Genomic DNA, 17,677 nt, shown 5'->3' on the forward strand with positions numbered 1-17,677 from the left:
CAAAAATAAAACTATATATGGTATACACTTTTCTTTGAACCTCCAGTCAGCTGATAAAAGTGTACAAACATTTTATTTCCTTTACTTCCAATAAGTTGATGAAAAATGCTTTAGCTACTGTTACATGAGTTTATCCACTTACCTATTAATGTATTCAGCCATGTGAGTTTGACTCATCTGATTACGTTATTACTGCCTTTTGTTTAGGGGTTCCATATATGAGGTAAAATGTACAGTGTTTGCCAGTGAAAGCTTTGAAACATGCAAGTCTTCCCTGTACACAGCCCAAAAATAAATTTCTTGCATCAGTCATATTTTCAACAATGTAACCATTTATGATCCTCCTGTTCTATGTGTTTGGTTCATAACATAGCCTTAAGTTGTGTGTAACAGTTACCTCTTACCTTATGGTATTTCATATCTACTGTGGCTTTCACTAAATATTTACAGTGAGATTTTTGATAAATAATCATCAGTAATGTGGATATAATGACTAAGTGGGTAAACGCAAACAATAGAACACCTGGAACAATCTGATAAGTTCTGAAAATTTTAAATTTTAAATCAATTTACTGTAACGCAGCCTATAGAACCAGGAAAAGACAACACTTATGCAACATCATAATATCCAAAATCTAAGACAATATCTAGTCTCATATCATGATATAGATAATATCGATATATTGCCCAGCCCTATCACAAAGTGTACAAATGTTCATGAAAACATGTCTCCTTACTTTTTCAAGATTGCCTACAGAAGGTGAACAGCATTAACACTTAATTGCTAATCACTGTTCCACTACATAAAGGCTTTTAGAAACACTGTGGCAATGATGTACATCACACTATCACAGTATTTATAATATATATTTGTGATCAAAATATCTAATGAACAATCACATTTATCATTTTGCCTTGGATGTCACAATTCAAACTCTATGATTTTCTATGATATTCTCCAATTTGTGCCTAGTTTGTAAAATTTTTAATGGTTTGGCCCCTCCTCTACTATGTGACTTTGTGTACACTCGCTCAGTAAGTTCTGTTAGATCCTCTAGAATATCCTCTATACAAGATTGCACCATACCATTTCGTTGCACTGCATTTGGGCAGTCAGCTTTCTCTGTGAAAGTCACAGCTCAGTGGAATTCCCTTCCTGATGATATGAAGAACTGTAGTTCAATCAATACATTCAAGGCCAAATTAAAAAATCTACTAAAAACCAATCAGCTGTGTGACCATTGAGTCTAAACTCCATCTATGGTCTTCTCATTAGCGCAGGTAATCTTGCTTTTAATTTGACAAGTTTACATTATTAATTTCTAATTGACATTGTGGGTGTATGTGATGTACTGTTGTGTGTAGCTTTGTATTTTGTATGGTGTGTTCTGTGTGTTTTTTTGCTTTGTACTGTTGTATGTTTTGATTGTGGGGGACTACGGATGCAAATTAGCTTTGAGCTAACTCTGGTACAGTGCATCTTTAATGTTTAAAATTGCACATTGTCCCAATCAATAAATCAAATCAATCAATCTAATGTTATATCTACAGTATCAACTCCACTGTGGATATATATTGTGGTTCATCTCTACAATAACATATGAAATAAATAGAGTCAGATATCAAAAGAAATCCTGCTCTCATTTAAAATACCAACTTCACTATTGCAAGTATTTTTCTCATTGCTATTAATATTATCTAAAAATAAAGACACAACATTTCTATGGTCTGATTTGAAGCTCTGATGGATGATCTTTTGCCTCATTTGACAGCAGCTGTGTTTTTTTTATGTTAAAGAAGATTCAGAGCAGACTTTCTTGAGTGCAGCAATTTGCACAATGGACCTCTGCTGAGTCAACACAATCTTCCTGTAAATGACTGTAAAACTCGATGGGTAGCTGTTTATAGCAGCTCAGCCAGCACTCATGCATCCGTTTACATCACCGGGGAGCGTTAATGAGCCATCAATCACAATTCAATCCAAACCACAAAGACTGACATTACACTACTGATGCTTCAAACTTGGAATGAAAATATGAATACACACAATATCGACGACAGAGTCCCGGAAATCTCCAGATGTGTCCGCTTTCATCTGACGGTCCATTAGTTGCGCACCAGAAACATGAAAAGTAGAAGTATAAAACCCTAATGTTGACATGCATTCCTCCATCGGAGGCTGCCATGTGTACAGCCCATAATAGCACTGCTCGGGTAACCGTGGTTACACGACTCGGCGCTTTCTGATTGGATACAAACTGGAGTGAAACTGTAGCAGCGTGTAGCCCCGCCCCCCAGCGGAGAAAGTGAGCAGCTACTTAAATTTTTGAAACTGTGTCAGGTTTCATAGACTGTCCATGAATCCTAATGTTACACCAAGTCTAGACTGTATAACCAACTGTGTTTCATTACAATTTAGTATAAGATAGATGCATTTTCTCACTTCGACTCATAAAATCTTGAACAATAGAAACTCACAGAGCAGGGGGTCGAAATCTTTCAGGTCAAAGACCCCAAAACCTAACTTATTGAGATCAACATTGCTGTATTGCAGTGAGATGAGTGGCAATCAAAAGAAACAAAGTCATAGGAAAAGAACATATTAGAAGCAGCTCCTTCTTATTTTGATCGGGACTACCTGGAAGTCCCTGGACTCCAGTTTTTGTTAACAAACGTGAGGATCCTATTTGGGAGCAAACATGAGTGAAATCAATGACTGTCTTCCCCCTAAGTGTAGTGTGTAGTGTATGAAGCAGCTGTACACAGCCATGGTTGCTGGCCTGTAACTAAAGCTGAGAATAGATAATGAAGACACATACACATACATACACATACATAAGTCAACATACACTCACTAAGGTTGAAAAGCACATTATCTGCTGTCCTCCTCAGACTGAACACAACTGAAGTAAGCCAATAATAAACACAGTGGAGGTAAGTTGCTGTATTTGAGGCTGAGATTTGATTTATTGCTCTTACCTTTGTCTCCAGAGCTTGTCAGGATGAGTGTGTGCACAGCTGAGCCGGAAGCAAGCTCCCAAGAATAACAGTGTGTATGTATGAATTTGAGTGGAAGTGTCTCTCTATATTAAGGCTATGTGTATGTTGCACTTTCCGTTTGCTCATGCATTTTTGTACCTATGTTTGTGCGTTGAGCTCTCTGTGAGTGTGAGTGTGTGTGTGTATGTGTGCAATGTAGGAGCTAGTGCGCATGCATCACGGGGCACCCTCTTGAATTTCATGGCATTGGCAGATAAGGATATCCCCCTCCTGTCATTTTCCATCTCTGGTAGGCTGGTGACAGCAGCAGGCAGCTACAGCACTTTCACATTTTCATTCATGGGAGGAATATACTTTACAACAGGCTTGTTGGTATTTAGAGAATTCCTGCCAAATTCACAGTTAGTGGTAGGGCACTCAAGATTTCTTAATCTTCCTAAGAACATCAGTTTGTTAATCTTTAGTTCCAGGAGCCAGATTCATTACAGATGAGCATCATGCAGCCTAAATGTGAATCAGTTTTTCCAAACCAGGCTTCAAAAATGACTCATTGCCCTGTCTTGATTTATAATATAATACTGACACCACACCGTGCGCATGCTGTGACATTTAACAGTTATGTCATGGTGATTTTGTTAAGACGTTAGTGGTCTGTGGTTAAATAGAATACCCCACTTGTGTATTTGACTCATGTGGGTGACAGAGTGAGAATTTCTTCTTTTACTTCTACACTGAAACATACCAGCTGCTGACTGCTGGTTGTAACTCATTGCTGTACCAGTAATGTGTAACATAGTGTGTCAGCTATTGCATTGAAGTGCTATAGCTGTATTCAGCCTCTTGTTATGTGGCTATACATAAATAATAACGCAATACACAGCATGTCCTCTCCATTATTGTTTCATCTCAGAGCATATCAGGGTGTATTATAATGGGTATAAAATCTGCTTGTAAGTGCAGTACATCTGAGTTAATACTTGGGCCTTTTTTAGCATTTCTATCCATTGTGTAAAATAATATTAATAATAATAATAATAATAATAATAATAATAATAATAATAATAATAATAATAATAATAATAATAATAATAATAATAATAATTTCTTAATGTAAAATAATATAAGAAATATTTTTTAAAATGTATATTTGTGCTTTTACAGCATGAGCTATTATGAATCATTTAATGTGTTAACATGCACACTACTGTCCTAAATATAATCAGTATTGTGTCATCAACTCAAGTTATGAAGTTCTTATTAAATCTGCATTTGATTTTTGTGACCACTCAGGGGTTAGTCTGGTAAGCCGTAAAGAAAGCACTGATATACAGTATTATCACCTTATAAAGTTAACAAGGTGAGTATGTTAGGAAACAGTGGCTTGTTTACACATTCAGCAGACACAGAGCAACATTAGCATTCATTTAGAGTCGTGTTTCTGGCCCCCTTGGTAAATGTAAGTCCAACATTCATGCTCTTTTTTGCACTATTTTGGTCTCCTCCAACACCTGAAGGAAATATCTGGCTCCTCAACTGTCAAATTATCCACTAAGATCATTAACTTTGTCTGACATTTAGTGCTGATAATACAGTGGTTTATCAAAGCTTCTTGCTGAAAACAGCTGATATGTCTGGAAGCTATGCTGATGAGAGCAATGAGTGAGACTCAAAACAGTAAAGTTGCAGCCTGTAAAACCAAAACAGTGAGCTGAAAGATGCTAAAACGCTCCATAGAACTAAGAGGAGCTGCAGAGTTTGGTAATTATTCTCTGTGGGTTCATCACTACCAGTATCCCTATCAAATAATACATAGGAATTTCATCCATTGTTAATATAAAATTGAATGAATTGCTTGATTGACTGCCCTAAGTTCAACAAAAAATGACAATGTGGAGCCTGAAGTGAATTGTCACTCTTGTTATCCATTCCTGGTGATTAGGTGGAGAAGCTAAATCCAGCAGAGGGGTGAATGCAGCCAACACCAAACTCAGTACAGAAATAAGATGTTTAGATGTACACATCAGTGTACTCATTGCTGCATACTTGACAGCACTGAGGGTGGAACATGTGCCTCACTAAGCCATAATATGCTCTTGGATATAATGTGAATTTACCGCGGTGAGATGACCATATGGACAGTTCAACTCTCCAAAATGCATTGAATCAATTAACAGAATATCTTGGAATTACTGGCATTGAACATAATATAGCACTGGCTGTAGATAAATCAACTTCCAGATAGTTTTGTGGGAAACCATATGGTAATCATTTGGACCACACTGCTGCAGTTTCCTGACAACTATAGATTCCATTTTTGTGTCGGTTCTGCAAGTCTCCCTGGTGTCACTGACACTGTCAAGATCTTCTACCTGACAACTGCATTCAAGTCCTTGCTAGTTAAGCTGCAGAGGTGTCCTTGAGCAAGGACACTAATTAGCAAACAGTTATTTCACCTCCAACACTTGACTGTACAGTGTGTTACTTCAATTTCATCAGATTCAAGTCAAGTCAAGACTAAAAGATAGTTTACAATTTCACCACTAGGTGGTAGCATGGACTAAAGAGAAAGAAAACCCTCAAAAGGCTCAACTCATGTCTTTATTACTTTTAGAACTTTTTAAAATAGGCAAATGCCTGGCAAAATTCTCACCCACTTGCAACATAATACTGAAGCTAAAAAAAGACCCCAGTGGAGAGGCTTTGTTTTTCTAAGCACATGTGGACAGTTTAGACTTGCTCCAAACTGCTGCAATTAAAACAAAGAGGCTTGTAAAAATGTTCGCGATATTAGAGTTGACAAGTATGAAGAGCATTTTTCCAAGATCTTAAAGTAGGAAGAAAAAAAAACTTTGAGGTGCACTGAGTTTTGGTGGTATCAGCAACATGGTGGTCTGTAGGATGATCTATCTGTAACGGGCTTTAAGTCCTGGTCTTATTTAGGTTTATAGTAACATGATCCATGTTATAGTTAAGGATTGCTTTATCCTTCTATTCAGAGGTGGAAAGCCCCTGGAGGTTATGGAAATCTGCTTTACAGGCCCTCATTGTTTATTTTTAACTCATATTAACTATAATCAAAACCAGGAAAGACTAAGATTGCCTTCCCATATGTTTCCCTATACATTTCTCTATTTTATGTTTTTTTTATGTGTACTTTATGTGTTATGTGGTGTTCTTTGGCTTCAGATCACCATGGCTGTATGAACACTGACATTTTCAGCACCTCATTAACGCCTTCATGCAGAGATGGTGTGCAAGCATATACATATTTAGCATGAACAAACACACACACACACACACACACACACACACACACACACACACACACACAACAGAAGGCATTATTTGCACCACAGAGCTGCTCTGAACTATGGAGTGCTGTGGGTAAAAAGTAGAGACTTGCCAGAACTTCATGTATAAGTTACACCATATAAAAAGACATATTTGTTTCAAACATATTGTAGTATCACAGACAGGCAACACCAGCTCCAGTGTTGCTGTGTTTTATAGTGATTCTGTAATATTACTTCTATTCAAATTGTTGGGCTTGACCATGGTCACATTTGTCAGTTTAATGTATGTAGAAGGTAACCACTCTTATGTGAAAACCTTTCGATCCTATACAGATTCTCTCCAGGTCAAATAAATATTCTGCGTTTTCCTCATCCATTTATACAATTTTAGTAGATACATAAGTAGTCACATGACCCCAACTGAAATGGCACTGGTGCAAGGATATCTTCATTGCCTGTGCCAGATGGTTTTGGGTGTTGATGTGAATTCAGAAAATGTAATTGAGTGGGGGAACACAATACAGCTATGTGACCTGTTAAAGGACCAAACAGAATTGAAAAGCACAAAAATGATGGAAGATCATGTCTAGAGTGCACGTCTTTTTTTTCTTTGCATTGTTCAATTTACCAGTGATCAGTGAGCAAGTGGTTCAAAAAACTCCAACAAAGCTATCAGACATTCAAATACAAGCCCCTTTCACACATGCAGTCTATCCCTGAAACGTTCATGAACATTTCCCGCATGGGGTCATGTGTGAATAGGAGCAGGGGTCAATATTCAGGGAAATCTGTGCCTTCATTTTCGCACCTCAAGACTGAGTAACATTTCAGGGAAAATGCCGGTACAGCTGTGTTGTGAATGAAAGCAGTAACGTTGCAGGGATAAGCATGCAAAGGATTACATCCATCTGACGAAAGACACTTTCACGTGGAGTGAGCGAACCAATCACAAGACTTGATGTGTGGGTGACGTACTGTGAGTTGAGTGGTGCTTGGTTTTGGCTCGTCTGTTTTCAACATGGCGGCCACATCACAAACTTTCTCATACTATAGCTAAACAGTACACTAAAATGTGTTTCTGGAAACATTTGAGATGAGAAATAGGCAATGCAGTAACATAATCTTGATTCATTTAATCTGGACTGCCTAGTTTGAAAGTTTGATCAGAGCTATGTGAGTTTTGCCCTCTTCTTCTGTTGAGTTTTATGACGGTTGGCATCCATAAGTGTTGCAGCCCATCTATTCCGGCATTGCCATGGCATGTGTGAAAAGGGGTAAGGCGGAAATGTTTATGAATGTAGCTGCATGTGTGAATAGTGAAAATCACTAGTGGTGCCTGGAAGGTTATCCCAGTAATTTATGGGGGACTACGTGTGAAAGAGGATACAGATGGCACAAACCAAGAACTGAGTTCACAATGTATGTTAATCCGTGCAAAAGACTGTACAGTAGTTCACAATACAACCAACTACACTGGGCTCCTACTATAAGCTAATGTTGTTTATGGAGGCTACAGGAAACTATATGCATCCTAGCATGTGCGCAAATGGGTTATAGATTTAGAACTTTTGTAAAATCAAAACCAAAAAAACCATGAGAATAACCATACTTATGACATGTCAAAATTATTGCATACATTTAAGGGTTCTGAAAATTTTCGATTGCACATTATAAAAAGGGCTATTTTATGGTGCAAATATGATAATTATTGTACACTTGGCAATATAGACAAACATTTAGACTCATAGATCACCTACAGTATGTATTCCTGGTAGATTGCTGGCTCAAGTGTTCCTTGCCATCACGTATTATGCTATGTGATATTGTGGGCCTCATGCCAACGCTATAGTGCGCCATGTGAGTAAGAGTAGGCCCTGTTTAGTATACTGTGTCAAGCAATTGGGAGAAGCAAATGATAAGCTTCGGGTGACCTATGGAAGAATTTGATATTTATTTTCAGTAATTTAACCAGAACTTTTACCGACAGGATTGTTTCCCAAAAGCTTGACTTTTTTTCAGAATGCATAAAGAGGGTAGTAATCTGTAATGTATGCTTCTACATACCCTACACCACACCACTGATTACATCAACTGGTAATGAAATAAAGAAAAAAATTCATTACTGGCATATCATTCAGGGCGGTGGGTGTTTTGGTCCATGCAGCGTTTCATAAGCTGCTGCCGACAGAGTAGCTTTGGTACTTGTGTGATGATAAGCACAGTGGTTGATAGATAGCCATGTGTTTCCAGAATCTCTGGCCTGCGTGGTGGAAACTATCATGGAAACTTGTAATGTTGCTATAAATAAATGTCCCTGTCCCCTGTTGCCAGCCACGCTATCATGGCAGTCCTTTAGTCAGGGGTCTGTCTGCGTTTCTGTCTTTCCATCTGACTGCTTACTTGTCTGTCTTCTTTCCATCTGTTTACATTGTCAAACACCTGTCCTGGCCCGCTATTTACTAGGTTGGCTATCCATTTGTCTGTCTGCTGTCTGTCAGGCTAAGGCAGGTTGAAACTGTTTTAATGCTAATGCCAAATATCTTTCAAATAGTTTTACAGATTGCCACCAAAGATGAACTTCTTCACAGTTGTTTTGGAGGGACCCACACTTTATCTGACGTGCGCAGATAGAGTGTAGCTGCATGAGCAAAGAGATATGTCTGGTATACCTCTGGTTTACCTTGGAGCACCTGTTGTTGGTCACACCAGCAGCTGTTGGCCTTGTGATACTCCCACTTCACCCACTTTATCTTCCCGTCTCACTCTGTCTACAAACACACGCACACACACACACACGTTTACCTAGGTCACTTATGGGGACATCACATAGACTTACATTCATTTCCTGGAGACTTACCCCAACCCTAACCATAACCAGTACTTGCCTAACCCTAACCTTAACATAGCCTTAACATTAACCACTGTCCCAAAAACCAGATTTTTTCCAATTGGGGACACGGATTTTGTCCCCAATTCAACAAGCCGTCCCAAATCAACTGGTCTTAAGTCTGGTGTGTGTCCCTGAAAGTAGGCTAAGTCACCCCACTCCCCTCCCATCCCCACACATACCAACTATTTCACTTACTCTTGCAACACCTTCTTGTGTCATTACAGCTAATATGAGGACTATCTCCTGATATTATCCTAACTGTGCGTATTTGTGTGTGTGCATTGTGAAGATGAGTTCCACAGTTATGACAATTATCAATTACCTGTATAAAAATGCACAGTAAACTGTTAAATAAAGAGCATAGGTAAATGCAGGAAACAGGAGAAGCCACTTGGATAAGAATGGTTTCTGTCACTAAAAACAACATTTACATTGTGAGATGAGTTAATGTAAACATTGAAATTTTATATGAAAGTGTATACATTACTAATTGTTATTGCAGCCACGTTATGCTGTTTGTATGCTGTAGCCAACTGCTGCATCAACATCATGCTGTTGTTAGTGCATGAGTTATTTTGCAAAAGTCATATTAAACGTCTAAATAATCATTAACGTTACCTAGCTTACACATTAATTTACACAGCAAGCCTTAGCTAGCTTTACTATCAGACAAACTAACATTAACAATAACAGGTTTTAGCTTTAAGACATGATGCACACACAAATCCGTGTCATCAGTATATCTGTTGCTGACGGTTTGCGTAATTAGTCCACATGAATGCTCAACCAGGATTTGAGACTAGAGGCCTTTCTCATACAGAGTACGTCAAGTTCATACTTGTCTGCTTGGAAGTTCGAACTTGGCAGGCTCAACTCAGAAATCCAAACTCTGGTGGACAGAAGGACACAGTACCATCATTTGCAATTGGAATTGCAGTGTTCTTGTCACTGTACTGTCACAAAATCATCTAATCTCAAAAGTCCACTGTGATGACCCCTGCTGAGTCATTTTGCGTTGCTGTGTGGTTCACCTGTGTCTTTGTTCACCCTGCAGCTAGATTGTTGAGGAACATGGAACACCTGGGGGCCCTGGGGTGTTCCCAGGTTTTTTAAGCCTGGCTGCAGCGCATCTCTCTCTCTGCCATGCAGCTGCTGCAGCAACTCTCTCTCCCTTTTCCCTTCAGGCACCCGTTTGTTTGGTTTAGTATGCTGTTTTAAGTTATTCTTATGCTTTTCTTTTGCACCTTACAACACACACACACACACACACACACACACACACACACACACACACACACACACACCTTACACTCATGCACACCATACACCACTGACACCACTGATATCCACACCCCATGCTTTACATTTAGTTCTTTAATTTGGTTTGATAAAATATCTTTGGTTTAAACGTTATCATGGTGTGTCTCCTATTTGTTGTGGCCTAAGAGCTGGGTCATTTAGTCACCACTAAAAGACTTTTTCAGAAGAAAAAATAACCTAATTGACAGTGAAATGCAGTCAATTATGTTATCCAATCTGTAATGTTGCTATAATAAAAATCCAATCTGTTATGTATATAAATAATAAAATGAAATTTAATATAGATCAATCTGTTAATTTTAATGTTTTTATAGATTTGTATTGAAAGGACCCCAAATTCCACAGAGGCAGCACTATTGTACTGTCCAATAAAAACATGAAGCTTCACTTCACTATCAGACAAACTAATGTGGCAGCAACAAATATTATGTCATCTGTGAGATCAAAGTGTATCCTCCAAAAAGATATAATTAGAATGTGTGTACATTCTAACTCACATCTCCGAAAACACTGGAGCAAATTTCCAAATATCAAATTTCCAAATATTCCAAATTCCTGACCAAATATGGTGAATCTAAATGGTGACTCTCTCATGTAAAAAAATAGCAAAACATAATAAAATGACATGCTGTCACATTCTGTTCTTGGACAAAAATTACAACAGCCTTTAGCCTCAAAATCTCTGCCATTACTGCCTGTTGGTACGAAATCTATTCTGGGATACCTGGTTATCCCATGTCCAATGTATATTCGATAAATCAGGTAGAGCAAGAACACTACTGCTCATTTGGACTGTACTTAGCTAAATGCAGACTTTGAATTGGAATAGTACTTGGGCTGTGACTGATGATGTTTCACAAGTCCACAAGAACACAAGTGGAGACGAGAACAAAGATTGAGAAAGGCCTTAGAATTATTGGACACCGTAATTTCTCTATCTCTTACTCATTTGGAGCTACTCCACACACTTGGTGCTGGCTCCAGTCAGCAGAGATATCCCTCTCAAAATCTCTGCACTCACTGTCACTGTAAATGTGTGCAGCTCCACTTCCATCGACTTGCATCACGGTACTGGTAGAAGGCATTCCCCAATCACATCATCATATACAGGACACTTCCAAATTGCACAAAGCCATTCACCAAATTTGAATATATATACACACATTTAGCTGGAGGCTCAGAGAGAACTGTTACCCTGGATAGCTGAGCCAGAGAGCACTAGGAAATATCAAAACATGATTCAACAACATAATCACCATCAATAAATAGTTGAAGACACTATCCATAGCCGTGAAGAAGAGAGGGAAACAGCTGTAGGTTGTATGTCACATGTCAAATGTAAGTTCTGGTTTTATGCATGAGGTGATTTGGCTCTATGCAGAAAGTTATACATGTAAATAGAGCAGTACAGATGATAAAGTGTGTTTTAGGGTCATTCAGGATCACCCATGGACTGAAAAAAATGCACATGCAAGAGTGATCACATTAGTAATATTTGACTTTTACCAACAGTAAAATAAAACTGTTTTGACAGATCTGATGGCATTCAGGGCTCATCCTGAAGATGGCTGCTTTATTCCAAAAGATTTCACATGGATAAATGTGGAATCTCTGTGTTACAGCTCAACTGTCTGATGTGCAGAAAAGAGCCGAATGTTGTTTAGCATTATAGGAGATCCTGACCGATCCTGTTGCTTTGACAGGATAATTAATAATCATGAACAGTTAATGCAGTTGCCGCTGCTGTCCCACATGCATGAAAAAGTGTATTCTTAATTTGGAGACCCTTGTATCATTCCTGCTGGTGTGTGATGGCTACAGGTATTTAATAATAAATATGAGCTAAATAATGAAAATGGTTGTTAATAATTATTTAAAAAACAATTGACATGAACATAATGAGTAACATTCATTAATCTAATGCATTACAGACTCTGAAGTGAAGTGAAAGTGACTGAACTCAACATATATGAAAGGTATGGTGATATAGGAGAGGTTCATGTGTGGGCCTCTTCCAACTAAAGCCACACAAACTGTGGTTTTTGTTTCAGAGCTGGAATGTGAAAAAAAGCCTCAAGTTCAGATGTTGTCCTGTGTGCTGAGGAGCACTTAACCTATACCGCTACTGTATTTTTCATTAATCAGGGGTTTCAAAGCTGTTTTTGGGTGGCGAGAGAATGAGGGACAGCACTTGAAAGTGGCTGCCTCATGCCAAAAACAAATTGTGAGCACTAATTAAGTAATCTTAATTAAGCGCACAAATTATTAAACCAAGAGGATGAGTTACTCATCTGAAAGCGCAAATTATTAAAGCAAGAGCATCAATTAGTTCTTTGTTTCTAAATGACATTATCTCATATATTGTACCTGATGTCAACTTGCTAGCATTGTCATTGTGAGCATGTTAGATGTCAGCTATTGTCCTATCAAGCGCATTCATGATGAAGGAGAGTATATTACATGAAATTAAATCTTCACTGATGAAAACTACAGTAAAAGACAAGAATGTCTTTATTGACACAAATAGTACAATTATTAAATTGTGACAAAATCTATGGTACAATAACACGATACAATAACTAAAACCCTCTATATTGTTTAACTGGGGTTTTTTGTGACAGTGACCAGAGAACCTTCATGCTCTGTGGGAGTCATATTCATTACCTCAACATTTCCCTTAATCATATGTCACAATCACTCTTTGACATTAGAGGGAAGTTCAAAAATTTGATAAATAAAATAAAAAACAAGCATACACATACACGTTTTAATACAAGTTTTTTTTTTTATCCAGTTTTGTAAGATATTTACTGAGCGGAATTTATAGATGAAAAGCTACATTTTGTGATTCTCAACTGATCATCAATGACAACATCTCTGCTGTGTGAAATAGTTGTGTTTGGCCTGTCAATCAGTTTGGGAATAATAGAGGGTTTTAAACCTGTCCTAAATGTTGACAGTAGTAACAGCCCTTGTTTTAACATTTAAATCACACATTGTAAACTTGAATTTAAACATACAGGGGAAAAAGAAGAAATTGAATTATTTACCTTTGCTCCAATGTGCTGAGAGTCACAACAAGGAACTTGACGCCAAGAAGGAGAAACTAAAAAAAGACTACAAAAAAGAAAACTATGTCAGTCTCTCTGCAATCAAGTGGCCAGTTTGATTTCAAAGTTCAAAAACCATGGGACCCCCAGAGAAAAGGCACCAGACAAGGCTATGCATGAGGCCTTGATGGAACACGATGAGCTTCATCAAGAGGTTCAGATGCTCTATGACCCATTGAGTAGAGAGAGGGCCAACTATTCCAGTGAGAGAACTGGGAGGATCCAACTTGGCCAAGAGCTGGATGAAGCAAGAAAACAGTTGGCTTCCCAAAAAGATCTCCATGACAAGTACACAGAGAGAAAAACAAACAAGAAAAGAGCTGAAGAAGTTGCAAAAACACATAGACACAGAATCCCTCAAAGCAACCAAGATTGCTGCAAGAGAACAGGAACTAAACAGGACTCTGCAGAAGGCCTTGTTAGACCGTGATGCACTTCATAAAAAATTTCAGAAGGTCAGTGAACTGTTGTGTAGAGAGAGGGCCAACTACTCCTGTGAGAGAAACAGGAGAATCCAACTTGGCCAAGAGTTGGATGACTCAAAGAAACAGTTGGCTTACAAAAATATCTCCATGACATGTGCATTGCCTAAAGTACAAGTGCATCAAAAGAGAAACAGAAACAAGACCAGAGCTAGAGATGCTGAAAAAGCACATAGATACGGAAACTCTCAGTAGCACTAAGACTGCCACCCAGGTGAGGGAGGAAACCAAAAAGGTGGAAGAAGCGGCAAGCATCCAACTGAGACACCTGAGCTGACAACATCCCCCCTCCCCTTCCTCCATCGTAAGTCTGCACACACACACACACACACACACACACACACCCCAAACCCCCACTGTAAGCCAACAGATCCTTTTCACAGCAGAAAAGGATCTTCACAGCATTTTTATTTGTCAAAATGACTTTCTGCTGTGAAAACAGTCTATTTAATAACATGACAGACACAGACAGTGGTGTGACACTGGATCCAAATTTGAATTTTAAGAAACATGTTAAAAAGACAGTTAAAACACATAGACATATTAGAAACTGTCTCTCTTTGGACGCAGCCAAGATATTTATGCAGGTTATGATTCTTTCCCATATGTCTTATTGCATCACATGTTGTTGGAGGCAGACTGGAGAAAAAGCCATAAAACCTCTTGAGTCCTTATATGAACCTTATACGCACAAGTGATGTGCATCTCACGGGCCCCATGTTATTTTACACTGCAAGTCTATTTTTTTCTTCTCTGGCACATTTAGTGCACAGACAGCTTTAAATTAAATCACACAAGTCTCCTGCTGTACAGTATGTTTTGAATTTATTAACGGTATGTATATATATTAATTAAGGCTCCCAGTCTGCCTGTGAGCTTGCCTGTTTCACTACAGGCAGATTCCCCTTGCCTGATACAGTGGACGTGGAAAAAAATCAATGAATCAATTACAAACACTTTTGATTTCTTCCATTGGAGCTGACACAAAAACTATTTTGGTTCAGTAAATTTCTGCTGTCAGTCAGCCTGGTGAAGACAGTTTGGCCAGCTGCTGTCCTCTCCGCTCCCCATGGGCTGCTGCTGACAGACAGCTGGTTCTGTGGGCAGAGACGTCAGAAGACAGGTCTGAGTTGGTGTGGACAGAGCATGCTCTTGTCCAGCTCACACCTCTCTTTCTATGTGGATTCCCAGTTAGTCACAGCAGCCTGCATATTTAACCATATTTTCAGTAAGCGACCTGCACCTACGGAGCATGGGAGGGGCACAGCATGTCGTCAGTGAGGATTAGTCTGATAGAGGTTGCTTACTGAAAATATAGATGAACATGTAAGCAGCTGTCACAAACATAAAGACCTGTACAGTTTGTTGACAGACATTTGTTTATAGAAACTTGCTGGGCGCTAATGTTAGCAAACCCCTAGCAATAAAATACAGACCATTGTCCATTGTAATGCTGTTAGCAACAAACTGAATAGTTTATATATGATATTAGTGTTACAGTACTTAGGGTTGAAGTTATCTAAGGGGAAAAACTGTGACAATACTGTTCAGTCTGTTAGCTAACGTTAGCATGTGCAAGCAGTTTCTAGTGCTTCTAAAACTTTACAGGTTGGCAGGTTACACTGTTAGCGCTAGATCTCGTGGAAACGTAGGTGTGCCCGTTTCTGCTTGTAGTTGGGACCTGCCTTGTTGCTTTGGTCGCTCGGCAGCCTTTGGCAGTGAGGAGGGACAGTCTGGCAGCGTGAGCTTTTGAGTCTTGGCACAGGGCGAAGAAAACCTGGAGTTACGGGCAAATTGCCACACACATTTATAAATCTCAAGCATGGCAGAGGTATAGCCAGGGGTGTCATGCGGTAAATTTTATTTGAGGGGGTACAATTTGATGATGCATATGTTACAAAGCAAGTTGTACCAGTAATTATCTGCTGAACCGCTCCCTTATAAGTAAATGTCTAGAACTATAATTGGAAAACACTTAATATCACTGTACTGCATTTAATAGCAACAATAAACAAGAAAATGTTAGCTGTAAGGCTTTAAATTCAGTCTCAGCCAGCACTGTTGACATTAAGTAAGGAAAGCTCACAAACGTGTAGCTACTATTCTACTTGCACTCTTTAGCTCTTTTCTCTGTAAAATCTATCTTTATGCCTATCCTGTTTTGTATGACACATTTCAGTGCTGCAAATTTGTTTTGACAAAAACAATAATTTAGCTCCTAATAATAGCAAAGGACAACAAGCTAACACTAATGTTTTTGGGTTATAGTTAAATCCACTGATGCTAAAATCACTTCAAACAAGGAAATTCTGTAGCTCTAACTAATTTACTCAAGTCATACTGTTTTAAGTGTGAGCTGAGATAGGTTATTCATACCTCTACGGTTAATACAACCATAATTTGCAACAATTCTGCACGACTCCCATAGCTTCGGCTGAGTGGCTTTCCTAGCTCTGCTGCTACTACATAGTGCTTCTAGCTGGAAAGAAGCAAAGCAAGCAGGCAGAGTTAAATACAAATAAAAACATAAGGAAGAGCAATTTTTGTTTATATACTATATTATTAAAGTTAATTAAAGACACTTATTGCGAAAAAATAATAATTTAACCATTTCTAAAGCCATCCAACTTAAATATTATACATGTTAAATGGGCACGATGTATACACATTCACAAGTCTCAATACACTTGCAAATCAGAATACACATTTGCAGAATCCTGTACACATTCACAGATTTCAGCATGAATTTACAGATTTTTACACATTTACAAATCTGATTATGTACAGACAGATTGAGACACAGTTGCACAACTCTCCATGCACATTTGCATATAATATTGGTACAACAATATCCCCATATAATATTCAGTAAGGCAGGATCTTCATCATTAGCTAATCTTGTGGCCCAGTCTTGTAGAGAATCCCTGAGTCAAAATTTAGTTTTAATCCCTTCATTACTTTAGTGGAGGTTATGCTCACATAGTGGGTTTAATCAAGTTACTGCAAACTGTTTGACAGACAGAAACCTTGGAGTAAGGTATAGTGTTATTTTAGCAGAGGAGAACTGTTGGTCTCTGAGCCCATAATGACGCTGCTATTTATAACAGCACTTGTGTGCTCTTTTAGAATGTATTTTACATATTCTATTGTAAATTTCCATTTTATATTATTCATGATTATTTGATTTTTGTGTATATTTTGATTGTTACGCACCAAAATGCAAACCTATTTGGCAATAAACCTATTTCTGATTCTGATTTCTCATTTCAATGGGACCTTGGGGCTGACAGGGTACATACACAATGCACAGGGGGTGGTAGATAGGTGTTGGGGCCAATAGGTGAACAAGAGCAAACTTTTGCCTCAAAAAGCCCCATTTTGGCCCATGGGGTCTTGTCAGTCACCATCTTTGATGCTAATTCATGTGTTATCAGCAAAGTGAACTGGTTCCTGGTAACTGCCTCAGCATTCTTCCGCTACTCTCAGATTCATTTATACTTTGTCAGACTCTCTCCTAGAAACAGCTGTCACATGGCTATCAGTGGCAGGATATAGCAGTCCTTGTCTCAATGTGCCTGCCTG

The 17,677-nt window shown here is 38.5% G+C and overlaps 1 protein-coding gene across 3 annotated transcripts in view; it reads right to left on the minus strand.

Moving 5' to 3' along the window:
* The window catches only part of LOC121895254 (solute carrier family 41 member 3), a 45,747-nt gene extending 31,975 nt beyond the window's left edge, over positions 1–13,772 (minus strand). The window contains exon 1 of one of the 3 annotated variants that reach the window (XM_042408251.1): positions 13,554–13,772. The gene's annotated coding sequence lies outside the window, so the exon portion shown is untranslated. Of the gene's footprint in view, positions 1–2,047; positions 2,210–2,979; positions 3,178–13,553 lie in introns of those variants that run through there. The other 2 variants (XM_042408250.1, XM_042408249.1) reach the window with 2 other exon arrangements.
* Positions 13,773–17,677: the final 3,905 nt, after the last annotated feature.

This window comes from Thunnus maccoyii, chromosome 4 (genome assembly GCF_910596095.1).
Source record: "Thunnus maccoyii chromosome 4, fThuMac1.1, whole genome shotgun sequence".
Classification (NCBI taxonomy): Eukaryota; Metazoa; Chordata; class Actinopteri; order Scombriformes; family Scombridae; genus Thunnus; species Thunnus maccoyii.